The 26,501-nt window shown below is 28.9% G+C and overlaps 1 protein-coding gene across 1 annotated transcript in view; it reads left to right on the top strand.

The window, feature by feature from the left end:
• The window catches only part of NLG-5 (neuroligin 5), a 148,557-nt gene that overhangs the window by 47,322 nt on the left and 74,734 nt on the right, over nt 1–26,501 (top strand). The window contains 1 exon segment of the mRNA XM_015316048.2: nt 10,122–10,235. The gene's annotated coding sequence lies outside the window, so the exon portion shown is untranslated.

Raw genomic sequence — 26,501 nt, 5'->3', positions numbered from 1 at the left:
GCGTATGTACGTGCTTTGGTATTGCAATCATGTCAAAGCTTGGAATTTTAATCGAACAAATTATACGAATACTTCAAATATTGTTCAACCTTTTCTTTTTTTTTAATTCTTCTCCTCACTTTAATTCAAATTCATTGTTCTTTTATTTTTTTTTCGATCACGACTCTTAATTCCATGTAAATTTATATTATCTTTCTTGTTGAAATGAAAACTTCTTTAGAATGGAAATGATTGAAAAAAAAATGAAACACGGCGCGGCGTAACGTTATTGCGAGCAGTGGCAAAACGGAAGTAAGAAGAAAAAAGAGAAAAACATATAGGCTTCAGCATGCGAGAGAATGAGACAAAAAATAGATCACACGTGTTAGAAGTGAAACTTTCCAAAAACTAAGTTTCGAGAGAATGAGACGAATGCAGAATATCAGGTGTAGGATAGTTGTAGGGTTTATTTGTTATAATATTATTATTATAATATTGTTACCACATTCAAAAATTATTTTACGTTTTATTGATATATAATACATAACATATTACACATTAAGCAAGTTCTTAATTTGAAGAAATGAGACGAATTGCTCATGGTAACTAAAATATGTATGGTAGCTAAACATCTCTCGGCATGCACGAAATGCACGAACGCGTTCCGTCGAACTCTTCAAAACTTCGCTAATATTTTCTTTCTGCAGATTTTCACGACACTGTTCAGCGTTATTTTTCAGTAGAGAGACACTTGAATCGCAATTCACAATATCCAATTGCGAATCATCTGAATAGAAAATAAAAAATAATGTTACAAAAGTGATCTATTGAGATTATGCTTGTCTAGTATGAGTAGAAGGATTAAGAAATAAATATATTGATTTAAAGCTATTAAATGACTTACAATGATCGTTTTCTAACTATTTCTAACAGTGAACGCATTATTACCCGCATTAGAGATATTATTCTGCACATTTAATAACGCCTCCTGGCGTGCACGAAATGCACAAACACGTTCCGTTGAACTCTGGAATCTTCCTTATCGCGTTTTTCTGCTTAATTTCACACTTTTTTCTCTAGTTTGCAAATTTTTTAAATTGTTAAACAGATATATAAAAAATGAAGTTTTCTGGCCTAAGCGAAAAGCTATGATGAGGGGAAAATAAGAGAATTTAAAATGAGAAGTAAAACATGTGATCGTACTTAATAGATGGTATAATTAAAGCTTATTTGTTCGTTAAAGAAAAGCTTCCCTTCCTAAGAAACCATAGTTTATATATTAGAAATATAATGTCTATACAAAGTATAGGAAGTACTATTACTACTTAGTACTAGTATACTAGTACTTATGCTAGTTAGTAGTACTTTTACTATGCAAGCACTACTAGTAATACTTAGTATACTAGCATACTAAGTAATACTAGTACTACTAAGTATAAGCCTCGTGAACGAGCCTCGTGAAAGAGCTTCGTGAACGAGCCTCATAAACAAGCCTCGTGAAAGAGCCTTCCTAGGGTATTTCCGAAAAGTTCGTAGAGTATTTTCGAAAAGTTCGTAGGGTTTTTCCCAAAGGTTCGTAGAGTATTTCTGAAAAGTTCGTAGGGTATTTCCGAAAAGTTCGTAGGTCTGTTATAACGAGACATGATCACGTATGCGATACACGCGTACTTTGCGAAAATTCACAGTCGATTTTCTCGAAAACAAAGCTTCATTCTATATTTTCAATTTATTTTTTCATATAGAATTACTTCCTTTTCGTTTGTACCACCAGTTACAAATCACCCTGTATATATTTTTTTATTCTCTTTTCACGTTATATTGAGTATAATATATAGATCTACATAGAATGTATGGATCATTTTTCAAGAGTTAGATTTCATATTTTTCTTTACTCTTACACGTATATCATGTGTTGAGAGAGAGAGAGAGAGAGAGAGAGAGAGAGAGAGAGAGAGAGAGAGAGAGAGAAAGGATAGAAATAGAGAGATCGTTTGTTTTATTTTATTCAATTTTTGTATGTAGTTACTACCGTGACTCGTGTTACGAATCATTTACGAATACATACCGATCTGCCAATTTTTTTTTCTTGTTAGAGAAAGAGAGACAGAGAGAAATACAGAGAGATTTCTTTTTTTTTTTTTAATTATACAATTTCCAATTATTGTTGTTTCATATTTTTGTTCTTTTTGTTTTATTATTATTCCCCTATCACATCGTATTACTGTTAGGACATACCCACGTTACTGTTTATGGTCACACTGGAATGCGTTATTACGATAGCGAATAGCATTGGCGTGAAATTATTTTTGTTGTTTCAAAATACGACGTTCATTCAAAACAATAAACAATTTAACCCTTTTATGGACTATGTTGTTGTTGTTTTCTTTTTATTTATTTATTTTTTTCCTTAATACGATTTTATATCACCTTTAAAACTGACCACTTTGATAGCTTACAATACAAACATATACACACACGCTAACAATTGTTTACATTCAAACAATTTTTACAAATTCATACTTCTATTTGTTTAGACAAAAATCTCGCATCGATGAGCAACAACAAAAAAAGAAAAGACCAGACAAGATAAATAAATAGATAAATAAAACGCAAAATAAAATAGAAAGGGAATAAAAGAACAAAAAAGGGAAAGAAAAGAAAAGAAAAGAAATTATTCCCTTCGAATGAATACAGAATTCCTATCAGTCGCGTTTTCTTTCAATCTTCGTCCCTACTTCAAGCCACCATTTCTACTCCCTAAAACCTTCCCCCTTTTCCGCATTGTTATAACGTCTATCGAAATCATTCGGGAAAGGATGCGGAAATTAACGCGAACGCTTTTCCCGATTTACCGATCGCCGAGAAGAAAGCAATCGGCTTGCATGGATGTTCGCATGGGATATTCACACATGACTCGGTACGATCAATCCAGTATTTCCTCTTTTAATTCCTCGACTGTCTGTCTGTATGTGTCTATGTGTCTGTGTGTTAAAAAAAAAGAGACAGAAAGAAATAGAAAAAGAAAGAGAGAAAGTACATAAAAGAAGAAACTATAAAAAAAAAAAGAATTGGCAAATAGTGGATCGAAAACTCAGAAATTGGTTTGTTTGTTTTGTTTTTTTTTTTCTTCTTGACTTCTTTAACTCTTGTGTTAAACTATTTGCCAAACGTCGAAAAGATTTCTTCTATATATATTTTCTTTACTTTCATCTCTCTCTTTTTCTATTCTTCACATTTTCTTGCTCATTTCTTCCTTGTCTATTTCTTGTGTTCTTTCTTTCGTAATTCGTTACCGTCCGATTAGTGCTCGGTAGCAACGAATCCCCGAGCTAGTTTAATTTGAGCTAAGCTCGAGGAAAAGTTGGTACGGGCTAATGAAGACCGATTGCTGAAGAAGAAGAAGAAAAGAAAGAAAGAAAGAGAGAGATAGGTATAGAGATAGAGAGCTTTTATCGTTTTGCTAATCGGATTAGAGAAAATAATTCCTTCCTTTTCTGTGCTATTTTCTACTGATAACGAGTTTCAGAAAGGAAAGAAAAACGTATATACTAATTTTTACTAATGGATGCTTGCATTCGTTAAGATTCGTTAAATTGCTTCCTCTATCTATCTATCTATTTATTTATCTATCTATCCTATCTATCTATTTATCTTTATAATCTTTTATCGGATTATACGTGAAGTGTAAATTTTGTGTTGTTGTTCAATAGTAAATTATTTAATTATTATTATTATAACACAAAGCGTATTTTTTTTTTAATAATCACAACAAATAGTTGAATATGACAAATTCATAGTCTTTCGAGTTATTTCTCACGTGTTATTATGCTACAATTAGGATTCATCGTTGCTTTAATTTTAATCTCGTCTACTTCAGTTAGATGACTTAAACGTGATGGTGCATCTTTTATAAATTCGAAATTACTCATACGAAAATTTTGAAAAGTAATTTTGACATTTGCTGTTTTCTCATTAAGATAAATATAATCTCTGCCGTAAATAACACGTCATTTTTTATTTCATCTTTTTGCACAAAACTTTATTGTCCTTATGATAACGAAAATGCAAATTATGAGATGAAGTAACTGACACTTTTTTTAATTTCTGATACGATGTCATAAAAAAAGCTACATAACGAATCGAAACACAAAAAGATTCTAAATCACGTTTCTAAATTTTTCTTACTAGAATGGATCAAATAATTTAAAGGTTTTGATTAAGATCGGTGAATAAAGAAAAAGTACTTTTCTCACGATTAAGTAACTTAACGAATTTATCTTCAATTGCGAATGTTTTTGACATATTTTTTTTTTTTAAATAATCCCTCCCGCCCTCCGATAGAAAGGAAGGGTTGGAAAATAAAAAAAATAATAAAATTTGAAAAAAAAACGAAAAAAAGGAAACAGAAAAGAAAGAGAAGGAAATTGGGATTTTCGTTTCGTTTCTTTTTTTTGTTTTGTTCTCGATATCGAATTGACTGTTCGAGTAAGAGATGGATATAGGAGAAGTATTATAGAGAGAAAGACAGAAAGATAAAGAGAAAGAGAGAGAGAAACAGAGAATGAAGGGTTATATAAATCTCCGGATACATTGTCAGTTTTCCAAAGGGTGGAATCAAAATCCTACTGCTGTGAATCGAAAATCGATGGCCGAATAAACGTTGCATTTTAGTTATCTGCCTCGTAGCACTCACTGTCTTGTACATATATATATATATATATATATATATATATATATATATATATATATATATATATATACATAGTTTTATATATGTATATAGAAAACATCATCTCTCTCTCTCTCTCTCTGTCTCTCTCTTTCTGTCACATAGACTTTTCAAACGACCGAATCGGTATTTCCTATCGACGTTTAATTTCCCGTGGCCTGGCGTAACGTAAATTCACAGAAAACATCGGAAAGGTTACGCGATACTTCGTATACTTTGACGTCAGATGAAATCTTTTAAGTACATCACGATTTATCTTATTTATTTATTTATTTAATTATTTCTTTTTTTTTTTCGTCTTCTTTCTTTATCCATTTCATTTTATTTTTATCGTTTGTTTGTTCTCCTCTTACCTTTCTTCCTTCTATTACAAAAAGTATTATACTTTTCTTATCATCATTTGCTTGAGAAATACAACGACAATGTTTCTTCAGTCTCGAATTATCGAATTCCTTTTGTTTAATCGATTTATCGAGTTACTATCGATCCTCGTGTCAGAGTACGATTTAAAATAGAAAAAAGTGAGAAGAAAAAGTCGAAACGCTTTCGAGAAATTTAATTAACATTTTTTTTTTTTTATCTTCTAATACATTCGCACACATTTTTTTTTCTTTTTTTTAATTTTCAAATATATCTTTATAAAGTACTAAGAGAGAGAGAGAGAGAGAGAGAGAGAGACAGGTGTGCCTGTTGAATCAATCTGTTAAATAGAATGAAGTGGTATGATATTACGATATCAAACTTTTTTCAATAACAACAAAATTTATTGATAAAGTATTTTCCTTTTTACAAATTTCTTTTACAATCGTTTAACACATTTTATCATTTATCTGTATTACTATACTACTTATTTTTAATTAAACATACTTTCGTCAAAAATTTCGATGCTTGCAATTTTTAATTACTTGTTTAGTTATTCTGTTAGTTCAATTTTAGAATACGATTAGAATGCAATTGTTTGTTACCTGATGTTATAATACAACTAAAGTGTGTAATACGATATACGTATAAAATAATATACATAAATGTAATAATATACATAACATATTGAAGTGGTACTCATATCTTTCTCTCACCTGTTAATAATAGAAAGAAGGGACGAATAACAATGGCTATGTCAAAGGCAACAACGTGTTAAACGTTTATACATCATACAATGAACTATATCGAGAAAACCTTTCTACATATAATGTGTCCTGGTTATAAAGTCAATAATACTTATTATTAACGACAGACAGACAGGAATCATGATAAAGGGAGAAAGAGAAATGAAGGACAACGCTTGATTGTACTAAACCTGCAACGAATGACAATGTTCCTTTACTATCTCTCTCTCTCTCTCTCTCTCTCTCTCTCTCTCTCTCTCTCTCACACACACACACACATATTCTATCTCTCATTTTCTCTGTCATTGTCTTTCGTATTTCGATCCATCTAACAATCAGTCTTGTCGATCTGAAACGTACCTCGACGTAGCCTCAGGTCAAACATGCAAAATCCATCGAAGCACGTGACTCGAGTACAACTAAGGTGTCTCGTCAAACCTAACTTGTCTTCTACTATGTATGTATGTATATACGTATATATGTATGTACGTATCCTTCTAATGCTTCTAACGAGGGTCAAGCCCTTAGGTAGTAACGAGTACGATACAACTAGGGAGCTCTACACTATTTTCTCACATGTTATTACCCTACGTAAATGATTGGGTATATTTAATAGTTTACATTTTAATCTTAAACTTTTTCTTTTATATTATTTTCTTTTATTTAGACACTATTATATATGTATTTTTTCTTTCATTATTTATTATTGCACATATTATAATCGATTTCATAAAATTATTTAAAATTATTTATAAAGATATTTTATACTTTTAAAATTTATACTTTTTACATTATTATTCTATCATTCGCGTATGTGTATAATTAATACGAATAAATATATCATTGGATGGAAAATAAACATCATAAATCATACCATATCATATACCGCAAAAGCCTCGATCACAGAAGTATCGATACAAACATAACATATCATCATCATCATCATCACCATCATCATCATCATCATCATCAACACCTCGTATTTATTTTATATGCATAATTATTAATCCAAATAATTAATTACCCTCTTCTCAATTAACTCTCATTCATCATATACAAACGAACTCGTTATTGATCACATCCTAACAATAATTAAACGTATATTATACATGGATAAATGCACAGAAAACTATAATTCAGCTTTCTTATATTTTTTTAAACATTATAAATGATTTTTCCAGTTCACTAAACAACATCATCATTTAGCTTAGAGTTTGACGATTAAAACGATAGTCGTTTAAAGTTTCTACGATAATCTGTTCGGAAGATACGCGTTCTTAAAAATCGCTTAAATTGATTTAACATTTTCCTTCAGTTCATTGACCAGTAATCAATGGAAGATAGTAAATAGTATTTCCAAGAATTTATGTAGGTCATTAGTTCATTCATATTTGTATTTACATTCACACTTTAACCGAACATACGTCTTTCGCGAGTTAATACAGGTCATTCACCGATTCCAAGAAATAATATAGGTCAGGTACCAAGACAATATAAAGGGTAGTCATATTGAAAAAATTCATTTTATATACCGGGTGTTCAAATTGAATTAAATTCGAAAAAAAAATTTCCCTCACCAATTTAAAAGGTAACCAATTAGGGGTGATTAAGCAACGATTTATATACCGGGTGTCCAAATTGTAAAGGATTTCGATAAAAAAGTTTTTGTTTCATATACATTTTAAAGAAAAGTATCGATTTATATACAGGGTGACAGATAAATTAACGACTCATATACCGGGTGTCAATTAAAAAACAAACTTTTTAAAAATAAAGATTTCTAATATATTTTCATATGATTTGTTTGTTGCAAAAATTTGATCTATAAAATAATTTTAAGGAGAATAGGAAATTTTTAAATTCGTGTTCTTCGATTTAAAAGATTTATCGAAGCGAAGATGGGGGGGGGCTTATAACGAATGCGCATATATTATAATCATAGTTGGATACTTTCTGTAATTTCGTAGAAGGATGCAAAGGAAGTTAGATGTCTATGGAGAATAAAGGAAGAAGCCAAAAACGTTTCTTGATTACACAAAGGCGGAATTCGTATGTTGGAATATCTTGATTGAGATCTTGAATAGAAATACTCGTCAAAGTTCACAGGATGTTGATAAAGGATGGTAGTATCTATCTATCTTGGAAAGATCCTTCTTCATCTTCCTTTCTATACGTTGATTTAATCGTTTTTAAGTATCCAGCAAAAACATCCTTTATTATTCTTGTCACCAATCCACTTCCATTTCCCATGGGTATCAGAGAAACGATTGTTGGGATCGAGGTCGGATTGAATTAATGAACATGGGAGTAATAAAAATACCAGTAACAATTCTACGAGAAGAATGTTTGCTATCTTAGTTTGGATTGTATTCCTTTGAACGTTTCTCGATTACTATTTTGTTCCTTCGATCGAATTGTCGATCAAAGTACAAATAAAACTGTTAATAAAAATATACGAATAAATATTATTAAAATATGAAATAGACAACGATAAAGTATTCTCCAACGAACGAGAAGATTTTGAACAAATACAAATTAAAAACTTACCATTAGTTTTATTCGAGATTTCATAACAACTCCTTCAGAATGGACGAGTTTAAGCCGAGTCAATTCACAATGAGCTTAAAAACTGATCTCCTTTTTTTCGATCCCGTCTTCCATTGACTGAGTATTAACTCCCACCCCCACTCTCTCTTTCTCTGTAATACTAACTCATTTTTTCTCACTTTAACTCACATATTTTCTCACTTATTCTTTTTCTTATAACTTTATTGGAGAGTAATCGTTGATTTATTTTCTTGCTCACTCACTTATACACTCACTTATTCTCTAACTTATACACTTTCTCATTCAGTCATTCACTCACTTACTCTGTTACCCCCCGTCTGTTTATCTATCATTTCTCTTCTTTCAACCCTCTTCTTTTCCCTCTCTATCTCTCTTCCTCTTTCTTCTTATCTTTCTTTACCAGTAGCAAAACACTATTCCTTGGACCATCCAAGCAAGTCCACCAGAGGAGTCCCTTTGTTGTCTCCCACAATTTGAATAAGGGATTGGAAGGGAGAAACGTGGGATCTCGAATGTTAATTATGCGAACCCTATCAGTTTTCCTCCTTCACTCTCTCTTCCTTCGTCGTCTTTTGTACTTACGTTTTAATGTAATATTATACCGAGTAAAATATAGATACTTATTTACTTTAGAGAGAGAGAGAGAGAGATAAGTTTCTTATTGCGTTATTCATACGGCCGGTTATCTCTTGGAAAGTTTATTAAAGTTTAATTTTATCGTGGCACCCTTATAATTCAAGTCTTCTTCTTTCAACTCTTCGAGTAACGCCTACTGAAACAGAAAAATAAAAGAAAATGAGAAAGAGAGAATGTGAAAATGAAAGAGAGAGAGAGAGAGAGAGAGAGAGGATGTCTTCGTTTTAAAAATGAAAAGAACACTAGCCTTGGAGTTGCTGGACAAGATTTCACTTCGTGAAAGTCAATTATACGGAAAATGCAGAATCAAGTACGTTTCCTACTTTCCCTCTCTCTTTCTCTCTTTCTCTCTTTCTCTCTTTCTCTTTTTCTTACTCTCTTTCTCTCTTTCCCGGTGTATTTTTTGTCAAGCATTTTATACAGTCGTGAGTTAACAAAGTTTTCTTCAGAAGTACGAGCATCCAGTGGTTTGCTTTCTTACCCTGCGTGTACTTACCCACCTAACCGCCATTACGCTTAAACGAAAGTCAACTTTTTCATTGGACGAAGACAACGAGTAATTTCAACTTTCGCGCGGATTTAAAAGGGCTCCTAGATTACGGGCTCCAGGATTTGTTTGTCCCTTTTTTCTATGAAGTATGCGCGTAATTTGAATGCCAAGAAGAAAAAATAACTTTTTCTTTTCTTCCTATCGTAACTTGTTTTCTTTTTACTTTTTTCCCTTCTTCTTTGCTTTTCTTTTATTTTATTTTATTTGTTTAGAACATTCCTATGAAAAAGAAAGTAAGTTACGAATTGGCAATAGCGCGAATTCGTAGGTTCGCGAATTTTTTGATAAAGTTTAATAAATGTCGTGGAAATTATTTTTTATAATCAAGACTTTCCGAAGTTTTGGAAAACATACAATAAAAATTTTGAAAATTAGCTACTAAACTGTTAAAATATTATTTATTATTTGTAGTAATATTTCTAGAAATTTTTTAAATATTTATGATAAATGTAATTAATTTTGTTATCTTTAACATTTTTTAAATTTAAAAATATTGATTTGATTATTTGGAAGATCGAACATATATTTTATCTTTTTGATTATTATGTTTCAGAGACAGTCGTGTTACCGAATTCTCCAAGTGTATGAAGTGCAAGAAATCTAGAGGATTTAAAGGATTCGAGAGAGTTGATTAGCTAATCTGTAGACAGCCATCATCGTGACAAGGGTGAGACACTTGCATATATATAAACCTAATCTTCAGAGTATATTCTAAAACTCATAAATAGGAATTATTCAACGTAATTCATTTATTAAATATTTATATAGATAAAGATCAAACTAATTACTAATTCATATATATGTATAATAATATTTAACTATATAAATTTACATTCAACAATTACCATTGAATCCTTCTTTTTTATCATTATTATATTTTATATTATAAAAAAGAAAAGAAGAAAGAGAATAAAATGTTTAGAACTATCGGAAACTAACCGCAGGCTTTAGAATTTTCTAGAACGAGTTGTTGAACCTTCAGGCCTTTCTTTCAAAATTGAACACGATCTCTCTATCTCTAGAAAGGAAGAACAAAATAGAAAAAGAATATATGTATATATTGATATTCTTTCGTGTTAATACATATAATATAAAAATATTGTTCTCTCTCTCTCTCTCTCTCTCTCTCTCTCTCTCTCTCTCTCTCTGGTAAAAAGAAATCAATTATATTATAACTTTCAGTTTAACGTTAAAATAATGAATATAATTACGTCAAAATAAACGCATTAATATAATGAATCTCATTTTTTCCCAGACCTTATATATTATATATATTTCTGTTCTTTGTGGAAGGAATAAAAAATAAAAAATATGAAAGAAAAAATATTTTTATTTATAACTATCTATCTATTTATCTATCTATCTATTTATCTATCTTTTATCGTAGAGTGTGTCTCGTCTCGAATTGTAAGATAGAGAACCACGCGTGCTTAGGGGAAAAGCTCGGCGTGGAAAAGCTCCTTCGGAAGATGCTTGTAATACGATGGAGAAAGGAACGTTCGCCTCGGGCTCTTTATCGGATTCCCATTGGCACCGAGTTTAAAGCGAGTTCACGAGCAGGGCTTGTTCCCCGTTGAACCTTCACCCTCCCATACTCCCTTCCTTCCTTCCACCCTTCTACTTCCTTCTCTCTCTTTCCTTTTCCTTCTTTTTCTTTTTCCCTTTTCCTTCACAAATTCCAACCACCAGGATCGACAACGCAGATGCAACCCTCTTCCTACGATATATCCTTTTTCACTTCGACTTTTATGTACTCGTATATTGTAGCTATTTACTCTATCTCCAATCTTTAACGATGACTAGTTTCCTTTTCTCTCTCTCTCTCTCTTTATTTCTTTTTCTTGTTTTTATATTTTTTTTTTTAGTTTTACAAGTTCCTTTCGAACATTTAAACACGAATACCAAAATATCTATTTTATGGAATGTTTTTATATGAAGTTTGAATTTTTAACTCGTGAATTATATTTGAATTGAAAGATACAATATTGTTCTATGTATGAAATATTTTCAATATTTTAGGTTTCATCTTTTGTTTTTCCTTTCTTAACATATTTCAATTATCTTAAGAATATTAATATTAAATTTGGTATAGAGGAAAATGCAAAGAGAACATTGTGTATTCTGTTGAATTAATGTAGTACTTAAATTGTTTTATTTAATAGGGTTTTGGTTTATTCAGAAATTTTGATTAAGTCGAAGATATTAAATGTATCAAGTTTGTATAGAAAGTAAAAACAGAAATAAATTGAAGTTATATTTTTTTCTATTTTCTGTAATAGTTAGAAATAATGAATTATATAAGTAAATATCGATTTTGCGAATATATGAAATAAATAAAAAAAAAATAATTCTACTGCATTTTTCAATAAAAATTTCAACAAACATTAAGAATTGATTTTACTTTTCTTTCAAACAAAATTTTCGTTGTAATTTAAATTAAACCTAACATAAAACTAAAACGAAATTTAAACGAAGATATAAAAGAAAATATATTAAAAAAATTTTTTTTGTATTACGAATATTAATTTTCGTTAAAATCTTTTAGATCATTCAACAAAATTTCGATCAATTATACGTAAACATTAACGTTTACATTCTTAAATACACACACGCAGATAGATAGATAAACAGATAGATAAATAGATAGAGAGAGAAAGAGATAGAAAATCTTTTCCAAAGGTATTTTGTACGTGACAATAACGACTATACCATATCAAAGTAATTTACTATGAGTTTCTTTGATGCAACTGGCAACAGCAGTAGCTGTAGCAGTAGTAGCAGCAACACCACCTCTGGCAAAATCAAGTATAATGTGGATTAGAAGCGTCTTGGTAAACTTAACAACGAAATTCGCCAGTGAGATTGAAATTTCTTACTCTCTCTCTCTCTCTCTCTCTTACTCTCTCTCTCTCTCACTCTCTCTCTCCCTTTACCCTCAATTTTCCCCTTTCTTTCTCCATTTATTTCTTTATCTTTCTCGTTTCCGCAAAATAGATTCACGTTAAGGATGTTCGTACCTCTCGATTGTATTCCTTTCAGTTTCATCGTCTTCGAATTTCGTTTCAGTGTTTCTGATGTCTCCAAAATGGGCGAATCTATCTAAGCAATCTTAGGTTGAACTTCTCTATCTATTTCTCTTTCTCTATCTCTATACGTTATTTTCTATCTCTGTTTATCTGTATATCTATCTCTCTTACGATTGTACTACGAGAGGAGAAACGCGTAACAAGAGTAGTATTTGCATACTATCGCACACGCAAAGCACACGTTAGTCACCGTTGTAGCACGTTGACAGATACGTTACGCGATACAAGGAGAAATCATGCAGACTGTTGGAGACACAAGAGAACATGTTACATAGACATCTACAATACGTTTGTGTAGACGTACGTATACGTTAACTTGTCTCTTGTCTTCTAAATGCTTCGTGAATTACTTAATATACATCTACTCTGTATACCTTCGATATATTATTATCTTAATCATTTTGTCAACTACTACTGTTCTAAGATAATCAATGATTTTATTCAAATAGGAATTTTAATTATTATTTTTTTAAGATAAATATTTAATATATCACAAATAGTTTGAATATATTATTGTCATGATCATTTCATCACAAACATATATTATTTTACGATATAATATATATTACGATATTTTATTGAAATATTTTTACTTTTTTATTTATTATTCTTTTTAAAGAGAATTTTATAGAAATACGTATCAATAATTTTTGTATTATTATGAAAATGTTTACATTTATATCTAACGTTTCGATATTTACTTTACGTGATATTTATTTAATTATTATTATTATAATTATTGTTAACTGTGTTATTTTAATTTTGATACTAAACGTTTAATTGTAATTTGGTTGCTTTATAATCTAACAATATATATGAAAATATTTAATAAATAAATATTTACATTATAGACGTTATTACTCACATGTCAGGTTTATCGACAATTTTGGTTTTTATTATTTTAATTGATTTCAAATAAAATTTCATGTAAAAAGTTTTATTGTACGAATAATTGTAAGACAAAAGTATCAAAAAAATTAGAAAAAATTTAATTTAAATATTTAATAATCATTTAAACTCATTATTTCTTTCGTTCGTATAAGATATTAAAGATAATTTTCTTTAATTTAAATTAATCTTCATTTAAACTACACCATTCAAATGTTCACATTCTATAGAATTATATTCAATAAAAAAGTCATATAGAAGAAAAAAAGGGGATTTTAAATGATTACAAATCTAATTAAAATCTTTAATGATCATTTAAACTCATTATTTTTTTCTTTCGTATAAGATATTAAAAATAATTTTCTTTAATTTAAATTATTTTCGAGTTTAAAACTACATTACTGAAATTTTTCATCTAAATAATAATAGTTCATAATAAAATCGATATAGAAGAAAAAAAAGGAGGATTTAAATTATTATTATTACAAATCTAATTTAAATCTTTAATAATCATTTAAAAACTTATTATATCCTCTTTTACCGTTAACGTAAAGATATTTAAAGCTCAACGGTAAATAATCATATAGAAGATGTTTACCTCTCAAGTTTCTCGTTAGTCACGCACGAAGGTACACCGTCAAGTTGGCTACTATCTCTCTACTTTTTTCCATCTCATTCTTTCAACAATATAACAATAAAAAAAAGAGACAAATAAAAGAAGAAGTACAGAGAAAAAAAAAAGAAAAAAAAATCTAAGAAACGAGACAAGAATGAACGAAGATGGGTGAAGGCTGGAGTGGGTGGTGGAAAGGATGAGGAAGAAGCAACCCTTGGAAATTGCAATTTTTACGTATCGATTGCCAGCGAAAAAGTCCATGCGAACGTTGATTTGAATAATAATAGAAGTTTCTGTCTGGAGTGGTAAAAGATCAAAAGAAAAAAAGAAGAAAAAGAAGAAGAAGATGAGAAAAAAATAAGAGGAAGAAAAAATGAAAGAGAAAAAAGTAGAAGGAAAAGAAGGACGGAAGAAGAAGAAGAAAAAAAAACTGGAGGTCGATAAAGACGTCGATCCTTGGAGATGAAGTTGACGAATGTTTCTACATGAATTATAGACGGGATGTATTAAGGAGAACATTAGCAAGCCAAGGCAACTGCCTTATACCGATAGCATCGTTAACTAGAATCTCAATGGCCTACTTTCGACGAATTTCGAGGCGTTGCTTTAAAGGGAAATACGTTGGAAGTTGAAGGAAGAAGAACAGAACAAGAGAGCACAAAAGAGAGAAAGAGAGCACAAGAGAGAGAGAGAGAGAGAGGGGAGAGAGGGATGGAGATAACGGGGGAAGTATCGTTAAATGGCCATAAAAAAACCATAGTCTCTCCATCGAGGGTCGTTTCACCATAAGTCGGTTCTCTCTCTCTCTCTCTCTCTATCTCGTTTGCCTATCATCTTCTTTCTTCTTTTTCTCTTTCTTTTTTTGTGTCACCTTTTTTTTGTACCATCTCATTCTCTTTTTATATTTACTTTTTTTTTTTTCAACGACACGATTTTTCTAGAAATGAGATCCCAACGTTTACTTTAATTAACGAGGAGGTGTGTAATCTTTTCATTTTTTTTTTTATTGGATTTTAATAAGATTAGAAAAATCTTGCTTTCTTTTCCTTTTTTTTTTTCTTTTTTATATCAATATTATATACATCGTCTGACTTTTCGCAGACCGTTACTACTTTTAACGCTATTCGAAGCGTTAATAACTGGAATGTTTTTGTGAATTTATGTTTTATTAATTACATTATATTATACGAATTATATGCGTGTATATTTAATTATTCAATTATTATTACTTTTGCATAAATTATATATATATATACTTTTATATTAATCAAAAGATAAATTGTATCGTTGATATAATTTAAAAACATAAAGTTAACCTTAAACAATTTTCAAAAGTAATAATTCATTTAATAATATAAGCAAAGAGTACTGCGATAATATTTGAAAAATATTTTCTAAATTACAATTAATCTCATATGAAGTATAATAAATATTCACTACCTGAAATTTCATATAAAATGATTTTTAATTTATATAATTTATTTGAATATTTCATTTTCATCTTTCATCGTATTGTTTTACAAATCTAACAAAATAAAGAAAGAAAGAAAGGAATAATTCGAATTAATTTGAATTTGTGATCTTTCGAATACGTAAAAAGTAGTAACGGTCTGCAAAAAGTCAGACAGTGCATTACACGATAATACAAAGTAGGTACTTTCCTATGTTAATCTCTCATCATTGTTGGTGCTGCTATTATTAAGGTTGCCTCGTTTTAATGTTAGAAGTTGATCCCCCAAACGATTCTTATCCCCTCGTTGACGTAACTCGACAATTCTCACTAGTCTCAAAGTACTTCGTAGCATGTGTTTCCATCGTTACTCGAATAATCTGGGATTCAAATCAGGTGAGATTAAACTGGAACGAAAGAGATATAGAAGGACCTTTTTATTCTGTTCACTTTAGAAATTAGAGAACTTTAAATGATTATGCGTGAGTTGAATTAATTGAATACTTCTTTGTTACATTTACAAATAAAAATATTTATATATTATAATTTATTTATAATACATTCAATTTTTCTTTTTCTTTTTCCTTTGTGGCTAAGATGATTTTTTTTTGTTAGAAATAATAGAAATATTTTTTCATTCAGCATATGTAGAACAAAAATATTTTCTTTTTTTCTTTAGTAAATATTTAATGACAATTATTTCTATTAAAAATATTATTAAATGAAAATGTTTTCAATATACTTAAATAATTTGTAAAATAAATAATTCTTATATCATATTGTGTTTAATTTATTAATGAATAATATAGAAATATTTTCATTTATCCGAACAATTTTATTTAATAAGCTTAGTTTACAATTTTTTGTTATCAACGATGCATTTTCTTTTATTACCCAATGGTAAAAGAAAAGAATTAATATAAAATACATATTAGAACAGAGATAGCAATGATAAGAAACAAATTTATACGATTATACATTTCCATAAGTTGATCTTTTGAAAGTACAACGAGATAAAAAGATACAAATAATAAAATAAAGAAAAAGAAACAAAGAGAACGAGAGATCGAAAATATTATAACGATGTGTAGATTCTTCCGTTAAATCGCCTTATATCTATCTTCAATGCATTAACACACGATGTAATATATATATTCCAAGAGGATTTATTATAGCTTTTAGCATAAGGCTAAAAAATAATAATAAAAAACAAAATATCCCAGTTAATACATTTTCCAGTATAAATCCGTATCTCGCGTATATGAAAAATCTTTTAATCGTTAGATTTTATTCAATCCTCGTAACATGTGATAATATCATAAACCCATTAAACATAATTTATTTCTTTAATAATAAATGAAAGCAAAAAGAAAACAAAAATATAAATAAAATCAAAAATAATTTAACAAAATGGATAGAAGAGAAAAGAAATGAATAAAAATTAATTAAAAAAAAAATTAAAAAAACGTATTGATACATAAATAAAAAAAATATTAGGATAGGTTTTTTTTGTTTGAAAAAGAGCCTAAAAATAATACTCTACTAATCGACACGCTTGCACATTTCTGGCTGAAGTTTAATTTTCATTATGCCTCTAGGGGATTAACGATCCACTATGTAGCCAATAATGACAGTGGCAGCGCTATTAAAAGCTTTACCTGCGAGCGACAAGCTGTCTGTTAACCACGGATTTGCATAAATCGATTGGTAATTTTAGTTGAGTCTAGACGAAGTAGGAAGAAGATGGGGAACAATAACAAAAAAAAAAAATGAAAAAAATTGGATAAAAAATGAAAAAGAGAGAGAGAGAGAAAAAAGAAGAAAAATAAAATGATCAAGAATAAGTGGAAGAAGAAGGCGGGAAAGCAAGAAAATTGTTGAAGAAATATTTTTCATCGTAGAAAAATCTTCCACCGTGATAATATAATGAAGGTGTCATATTTTGATCTCGTCATGCGATAAAAAAAACATCGTCGAAATTTCCTGTACATATTGATATATTATTTTCAAATTATTATTATTATTATTATTATTATTATTATTATTATTATTATTATTATTATTTAATAAAAATTAACAAAAATAGAGATGTTATTTGAGTTATTCATAAAATGATGCTTCGTAATTATGTTTCTTTTCATTTAGTTTATTTTCTCTTGGAAGGAAATCTATCCCATGGTTTAATTAAGCATCAAATTTTCGATCTCATCTAAAAATTATTATTAAATACAAAATAATAATAATAATAATATTAAATAGAGAAGGAGAGTGTTATTTTCTATAAATTTTTAAACTTATTTTTTATATATTTCTTTTCATCGAAAATTGAAATTAGATATCGATAATTACGATAAAAATATTATTCAAATTTTATTTAACTAGATACATTTAAAAAAAAATGTACATTTGAATGATAATATTATAATGATATAAAATGATACGTTTAAAAAATAATTTCAAATAGAAAATAATAAAGAAAGAAAGAGACTAAGAGAAATATTTTATGAGTTTTGACCACCTCATAGACACACAGATCATACGTTTTACGTTTATTTTGATTTATTTTTTTGTTTGTTTATATATTATCTTTATGATCCACATAAATGTCAACGTGTAGAATAGAAAGATGATAGTAAATATTATCGGTGTGAAATAGAACGGAACGTGCCGATCGAAAGGTAACAAGGAAGTAGAAAGGAAACGATTTAACGAGTTACGTTTATAGTTCGAGAGATATAGTATTCTATAAAGGAAAAGGGAAGAAAGAATCGTATCTAAAGGGCATAGTTTTCCAACAAAATGGATTTCCCAGAGAACTGATTTACCTTCCTTCAACAATTTCGTTCTTACCTTATATTAATATTCCTGTACGTATTCTATCGTCTCGTTAACGTCTCCTGCAGAGCAAAGGATCAGGACAAACCTAAATTCTCGATTTGATTATGCCTAAAAGATTTATTTACCTATCTATCTATCCATCAATCTACTCGTCAATTTATATCTATTCTTAGTCAATTATGTCAAATAATATAAAATATTATATTATCTATGATTTATATTGATGACAAATAATATTACAAACCTACGTTTTCTTTTTTTTTTATCATTATTTTTTTTTCATTATAAATAATCACCTTAAATAGAATTTTTAAATAAATTATCTAACGTAATTTGAAAACCTCAAGAGGAATGAAAAATAATGAGAATTTTCTATTGTAAATAAATAATTATAAATCTCATTAATATCTAAATGCAAATCAATCAGCGTAACTATCACTTTTGAAAGTTACCAAATTATTTAAATATATTTAGTACGTTTTGGAAACGTGTGTTCTGTATATGTATGCGTGGATTTCCAGAGAGTTGATATACGTAAAACATATAACTCCATGTATATATATGTAGATTATCGTAGATGGACGTATTTAGAGATAGGTAAACGCGTTTCTCGCGGTAAATTAGGGCGTTCGTGGATAGCTTTTGAGGACATAGCTTTCATTAGAAGGGCTAGATAAAGCAAACCTTGCGTGTACTATCAATTTCCACAGAGATACAACTTGCTCTCGTTCTAATAGCCAATGTAAAATTTATGTGTAAACAGGGATGTATGTTACAACCTATCGTTACTCTCGTATTCATCGATAGATGCAACGATGATGTTTGAAGATAGTTTTTTTTTTTAGATTAAAAATGTTAATTATCATTCATCTTTTTTTATATTTGACAATTTTTATTACACGTATGAACGCATTTATTGTTTATTAAATAAAAATTATTACAATTACTGTAGGATAATATAATAAATATAATAATAAGTCAGTTATATATATTAATAGAAAAATCTCATTAAGAAATCTGTCTGCCGAGAATTGCAATAATAAGAAAAGAAAAGATATATATTTTTAAATTAACAATTTAATGGAAAATAATAATATTTTTGTCGACACGTAAGATGTTATACTCTTTAAATAAGACTTAAAAATGAATGGGTAAAGGAATAGGAACGATTTTCGGTATTACCACGTAAGAAAACTAATTTTCTCTTGAATAAGATAGAAAGAGAGAAAAGCTAAAAAGAGAAAAGCACGAGATCAAAGCTTAAATCGCGCGTTATCGAGCAAACCGACCGTACTCTGAGCGTACTTTCCATTTTCGAGGGAGTTCCTTGCTCTACGTTCTCACAGCTTCTTGATTCCCAGAGTCTCGTGAATTACTGAGAGAAAGAAAGAGAAGTATATATATATATATATATAGATAAGGAGAGAAAACGACCAAAAATCAGGGTAAATACGTTTCTCTGCCGAGATAAAGAGAAAGAGAAATAGAAATGCTCCTAATAAGAGGCAGAAAAATAAAAAGTGATAGAAAATGAACAAAAATGAAGAAAAAATTATAAGAAGATTTAAAAAAAAAAATTAGAAGAAGAAACAAAATTAGAAAAAGAGAAGAAGAGAAAATATATATTTAATTATTTTATAACATTATATATATATATATATTTATTATTATAATATAATATTATAATGTGTTATATACCATTATGGTAAAAATATTATAATAAATATGAAAGAGTGGGCTCGTAAATAATGGGTGAATTCCAAAAATCCCCGAAAAAAAAAGTGAGATAAGGGATCCATATTCTACCACAAAAATGTAATAAAGAAGAAGGTTAACGATATCTGAGAGTAGAAGAAGAAGTCCCTCCTCCCTTTTTTTCATCTCCCTTTTTCTAGCGAACGACTACTGGCACCATACACCACCCCTTTTCCTCTCTTATATCTTTGGTGTCATCGAAATTCTCATATATATTCTCATATGATCCCATTATGCGTGAGAACGTAAGACGCGAAAAAGGCTCGTTATTACATTATCCGTTCCTGTTATTTTACGGCCGGTAGTTCGACAACAACGACTACTACTTGAACTTTATCCAAGCGACGCCATTAAATCCGTAACAATGCGTTCGCTTCCGTTCACCCTTTTTATTCCTCCTCCTTCTTCTCTTCTTCCTCCTCCAACCCCAACCCCCTTTCGATCGGTCTTTTTGATAAGCGGGCAAACTTCCACCAAGCCAAATGTTCCTATACTTTTTCTTTTCTTTATCATTTTCTTTCTCTTTCTTTCTTTCTCTATACAACCCCCCCCCCTCTTCCACCCTTATCCCACTCCACCCTCTCTCTATGTGATTCTCTTTCTATCTATTTATCTATCTTTTTATTCCTTTATTCGTAATATCAAAATCGAAAAACTCTGTTCCGAGATATAGGAAAAAGAATTTAAGGTTTCATAAATTTACCAATGTTTTTCTCCATTAAATATACTTCGACGTGTATATACAGGGTGTTTTATAGATATTTGCATAAGAGAGTTAGATAATATTCATATTCGACTTATTAATTTTTTACGTTGAATCAAAAATTGTTCGTATAAGGCGGCTTACGGTTTTATTTTTTTGGAATTTTCAATTCAATTTTAGCTGGTATACACTCTGGTATATTTTCGAAAATATTTTGATAATTTTTAACATATTTACAAACATGTTGGTAATACGATGATATCTTTTTGATAGGTTTTCCCCTTATGCTTATCTAACGAAGCATTTGTGCAAAAACGTGCAGTAGTCGTACGACAAATATTTCAAACTGAATTTTGTCTCTAATAAAACAAACATTTATACGAACAAATTATAATCTACATTTCTTTCATGTAAGATTATTCCCTGGTAGCTTGTAAACACTCAATTATAGGACATCCAGTATATCAGGTTGAGGAAAATGTAACTTTTCGCAAAAGTTGTTTGTTATATTATTTTCAAATCACATTATTCTGGTACGAAATTAAACTAACGATTGATAAAATATTTCGTATTATTTCGAATAAATGCTGAATACAAAATATGAAAAAAAAAAGAAATAAAAATAATAAAAAAAAAAAGCACACTTGTTTAACTTTCGCACTAAAATATGTAGAAACTTTTTACTCGAACCCAAATATAAAACATATGTTTGTTCGCATATATATTTGTTCATATAGAAAACGTAGCCAAATGTTACTTTTTATCTATCTATCTATATTTTTTCATTTCTTTCTCTTTCTCTCTTTCTCTCTCTCTCTCTCTCTGTTTCTGTTCGCGAAGCTTATCCCTAGATTAAAGCTTAAACCATCCATGAAAAATCTGCCCCGAAGCATTTATTCGTTTATTCGTACGAATCTACGCGTAAATTGTTGTTCGACTCTCCATATTCCTCTTTCCTTTCTATTTCTCTCTCACCATTTTTTCCTCCTCCTCCTCCACTTCCTCCATCTACTCCTCCTATTCACAATCTCTCTATATTTGTCCTTCCATATAATGCGAGAAAATAATTGCTCACGCGTACGACTCATTTCTCTCTCTCTCTCTCTCTCTCTCTCTTTCTCTCTCTTTCTCTCTCTTATTCTTTTATTGTTTGTGTTGTCTTTTTCTTTTTAGATTTTTTTTTCTTCGCGTTCATTTCGCGTTCCCTTTTCATGGTGATTGGAAAGAAAAAATAATAGGAGATCGATATAATGTCAGAAAGAAAAAATGAGAGAATGTGTATATGTATGTATGTGTGTGTATGAGAGAGAGAGAGAGAGAGAGAGAGAGAGAGAGAGAGAGAGAGAGGAAACGCATATGTATATTTACTCTATACGTTAGAAATTTTCTGAATTATTATTATTATTTTTATTATTATTATTATTATTATTATTATTATTATTACTATGAATATTTTATGCAATGGTTCGAATGAGTGAAATTTTTATTTTTCCTCTTTTTTTTCTCTGTTTTCTATTTTTTGTTTTGTTTTTTATTTACGATAATCTATGCATTGATACGAAATCTCGGAAATATTTGTTCGAAAATAAATGAGAAATAATGATGGAAAAAGAAAAATAATATATATAATAGTATAATAATAAGACGAGAAATTTTTTCTCTTTATTATTTTTCAAACATTTTTTTCTTTATATAAATATATTTATAAATGAATTACAAGGATAATGGTTTGCACAGGATTTTGTATCGTTATATATTACGTAACGTCAGAGTGTATATAATGCATATCAATTAGCATGAAAAAAAAAATAAAATATTGTTTTTAAGGGAACATAAAAATATGATACAAAAAAGGGAAAAATTATAAAGGATTTTCGCTCTCTTTCTCTCTCTCTCTCTCTCTCTCTCTCTCTCTCTCTCTCTCTCTCTCTCTTTCTCTTTTTATATATATATTTTTTTGTCATTACATTTAAACGAAAAACATTCATTGTGGATGTGTATAAATATTCTGAATTATTATTATTATTATTATTATTATTATTATCATTATTACAATACAAATATTATATTTCTTTCTCTTTAGATGAAAGTAAAGATAGAAAAGAGAGAAAAAAATAATAGACGAGATCCATTTCTTTTTAATATCTTTTTTTTTCTTTTTTGGTTATCAAGGGGTGTGGTGTAAGGGGTGGTAAACAGAAAATACGTACATACATAAATTTCAACGCAAAGTAAAGAATTTTTCTGTACTATTTTTCAGTATCATTATAATAATCGTTGAAAAAGATATTTTTCTAAATATGAAAACAAATTGAAAAGAAAAAGCTTAACCTTTGCTGGTAAAAATAAGAGAGAGAGAGAGAGAGAGAGAGAAAAAAAGAAAAGAGAATTTTTCTCTGTCTTTATTTTCAATCGTCCATCCGTTTTTCATTCCACATCGTTCGTTCCTATTAACTTGGACATTTTGACATGAACTTTAAGAAAATTTGCAATTTTAATTTCCCTCGCGACAACTAAAGTTATCATCGAGATAAGAAAAGATACACACACAAAAAATAAAAAAATAAAGAAATCGCAGAAAAATATGAAGAAGAAGAAGAAGAAGAAGTAGAAAAATTAAATAATTTGAAAAATAAATTATTTCTTTCTTATATTTTATCGATAAAGAAAAATTCTGTAAGGCTGTGTGTGTGTGTGTGTTTTTTTTTCTTTTAACAAAACGATATAAAACTAAAAAAGAGACAAAGTTCCCTAGTAAATCTTGAAAGAATAAACAAGATCGAATGTTTCTTCCGTTGTTCCCTTATATAAAATCCCTTTTCCTTGAAAGTATTCGTCGTCTGCTTAGGATTTAGGAAGCACCGTTGTTTTATGTAATCTTAATGCTTCACGACGAGCTCGTAGAAACCAAGCCAACTTGAAATCTTTGTAAAACGTTAAAACGATTCGTCGAGGTATTCTTTTTTCCCTTTTTTTTTCTTTTTTACTCTACAAATGGTTCGTCAAGTATGTATGGCGTGGTAGAAAGTACTAGTAGTATTAGTAGTAGTAGTAGTAAAGGTAAAACGTGTGCATAGTATAAAATTGAAGATTATGATAGTAACTAAAAGGAATGAAAAAGAGAGGATAACAAAAAAAACTAAAAAATAGTTACGATAGAAAAAATATACAACAACAATATACATATATATTCACGAATAAAAAGATAAATGTTGAATTCACTTTATTTTCGAAACTTTTTATATACGATTATGTATATAGAAAAATATGTATATTTGCGTTTGACCAATAAGTAACTTTTAAATGATTTATTTACCAAAAAACAAAAAAAAATCTATTTCACAAAGCTGTTTAAATAGAAAACATTAAACATCATTTTATTATACATTTTTCTTTATATATAATACAAATATTATATTCTATTTAAATATGAAATTAAAAAAAATTATACAATAAATGTATACATAAATATTGAATACATTTAATTAAAACATACTATTATTATTAATAATTAAAATGAAAGTAAAATAAAAACTTCGACGTTTCTAGTTATCCGATCGAATTATTTAATTAAGTTATTTGATCATATACATATAAATATTGATATAAAATTTAATTAAAGTTATACAATATACAAGAAATGCGGTTTGAGAAGTTTGAATCGAATCGGATCGCTTCCTGTTTAACTTATCGAAGTTGGTTCGTGGATAATTGGTACGGTCACTAAAGTAAAACGTCTCGTTCTCAAGTGGTTACATGCATTAACGGTAGAAGATGAAGAAGAGAAAGATAAGGAAAGATAAGAGAAATAGGAAGGGAATAAGATCATAGGTGAAAAGGTGAAGTTCATTTGTCCCGAGACAATTATGTCGTGAGAAACGTTAGTAGAAATGTTAATAGGGGAACGTAGGTTGCACACTGCGTTGAAGGAAAATGTCTTCAACGTTCTCTAAATGTTTCTCTCTCTCTCTCTCTCTCTCTCTCTCTCTCTCTCTCTCTCTCTCTCTCTCTCTACTACAACCTTTACACCTTTGCACAAGATTCTAGCCTTTACCTATCTACCACCCTCGTCCCCTGGGAAATAGAGAAAATCTAACCTAGAACTCATGTTAAAGTAAAACAATCATATTATTTTTAATTTAATATAAAACGTAAGTAAATTACATAAAAAAAAGAAAAGAGAGGAAAAAAATGTAATTCAAATTATTCAATAATATTGATTAAAAAAATTCAATATAAATGCTGTCCTCGTTAACTTGTTAATTATCAGCTTCTCTCGTTTAACATCTTTTTATTTTACCTTTGTTATACTTTTTTCTTTCTATGGAAATTATAATTTATTAAAATATTCTATTTGTTTTTTTAGAGATATTACATAAATTATATTTATCTAAATGGATATAAATATATATTAAATTTATATAGTAACTTTAATTATAAATATAATATATTATATATTATATATAAAACTTATATATTATATTTATATTTAATATATAAATATAATATGAATATTAACTTAAATATAATATATCAATAAAATTGTATTTTAAAAAATCAATGCGTTCGTTAAGTATAATATTTATAATATTCTAATAATAAATTAATCAAACCTTACCAAAATTACTCAAATTACGCAATACCACGTTTCTGATTAGATAAAATTATTTAAATAAATATATACGATTTGAGATAAAAAAAAATAAATTCGATACACATTCTTGAAATGGTATGTAATTTCAATTCTTTTATAATTATGTATCGATTGTATTGAAATTCTCGTATAACATTAAGGAATATCGAATAAAACGCAAGGAATAAAATTGGATCGATATTATGTAGTATAAGAGGAGATAGAATAGGTATAGATAATAGATAGAAACTCACGAGAAAGATCGGAGAAATTGCAATTGGCGTCCAACTCGACATTCGAATACGCCCTTTCGAATTCCGAAGAAGAAATCGATCGGAGTTTACTGTTACTGTCGTAATTGCCTTACAAGTGGAGCAAGAGTATGCCAGAAAAGAGAGAAAGAGAGAGAGAGAGAGACAAAAGAGAGAATAAGAGAAGAAGAGAATAGAATATAGGAGAGGAGAGGAGAGGAGAGAATCAGGAAGTCCCATTCGTCGTAAATTTCTGCCTCTGACGTAACGCCCTACAGCAAGCTCCTAATTTCTAAACAGTTCTAGGAAGTGCAGTTTAGTGTATGTGGTATGACGTCATAGGTCCCCAAGCATATATAGAACAAAAAAAAAGTAGGTGTTATTTCGACTAGGAAGAGATAAACTTTTTCTTATCTTCAATCATGACAAATGATCTTCGAGGGAAAGAAAAATTGTGAGTTTACTAGATCAATCGTTGAAATCGTTATTTTTCTTATGTGTCTATAAGAACGGATAAAGTTGGATAAGTATAAAAAGAATTCTTCTAACGTTGAAATTCTTTTCACAATGATTTATGCTTATCTACAAAATTATTTGTCAATTATCTAAAATACTACTATTTACTATTACTATTCATGTATTATATTTGATAAAATATTTTTGACAAATTTATTTATATTTCATTCATTTCTATAGTAATGTGTATTATTATT

This window comes from Polistes dominula, unplaced genomic scaffold, assembly GCF_049000335.1.
Source record: "Polistes dominula isolate Pdom_NZ unplaced genomic scaffold, Pdom_raw_medaka contig_373, whole genome shotgun sequence".
NCBI lineage: Eukaryota > Metazoa > Arthropoda > Insecta > Hymenoptera > Vespidae > Polistes > Polistes dominula.
The sequence above is the reverse complement of the archived record's forward strand: the minus strand, read 5'-3'. Positions and strand labels throughout refer to the sequence as shown.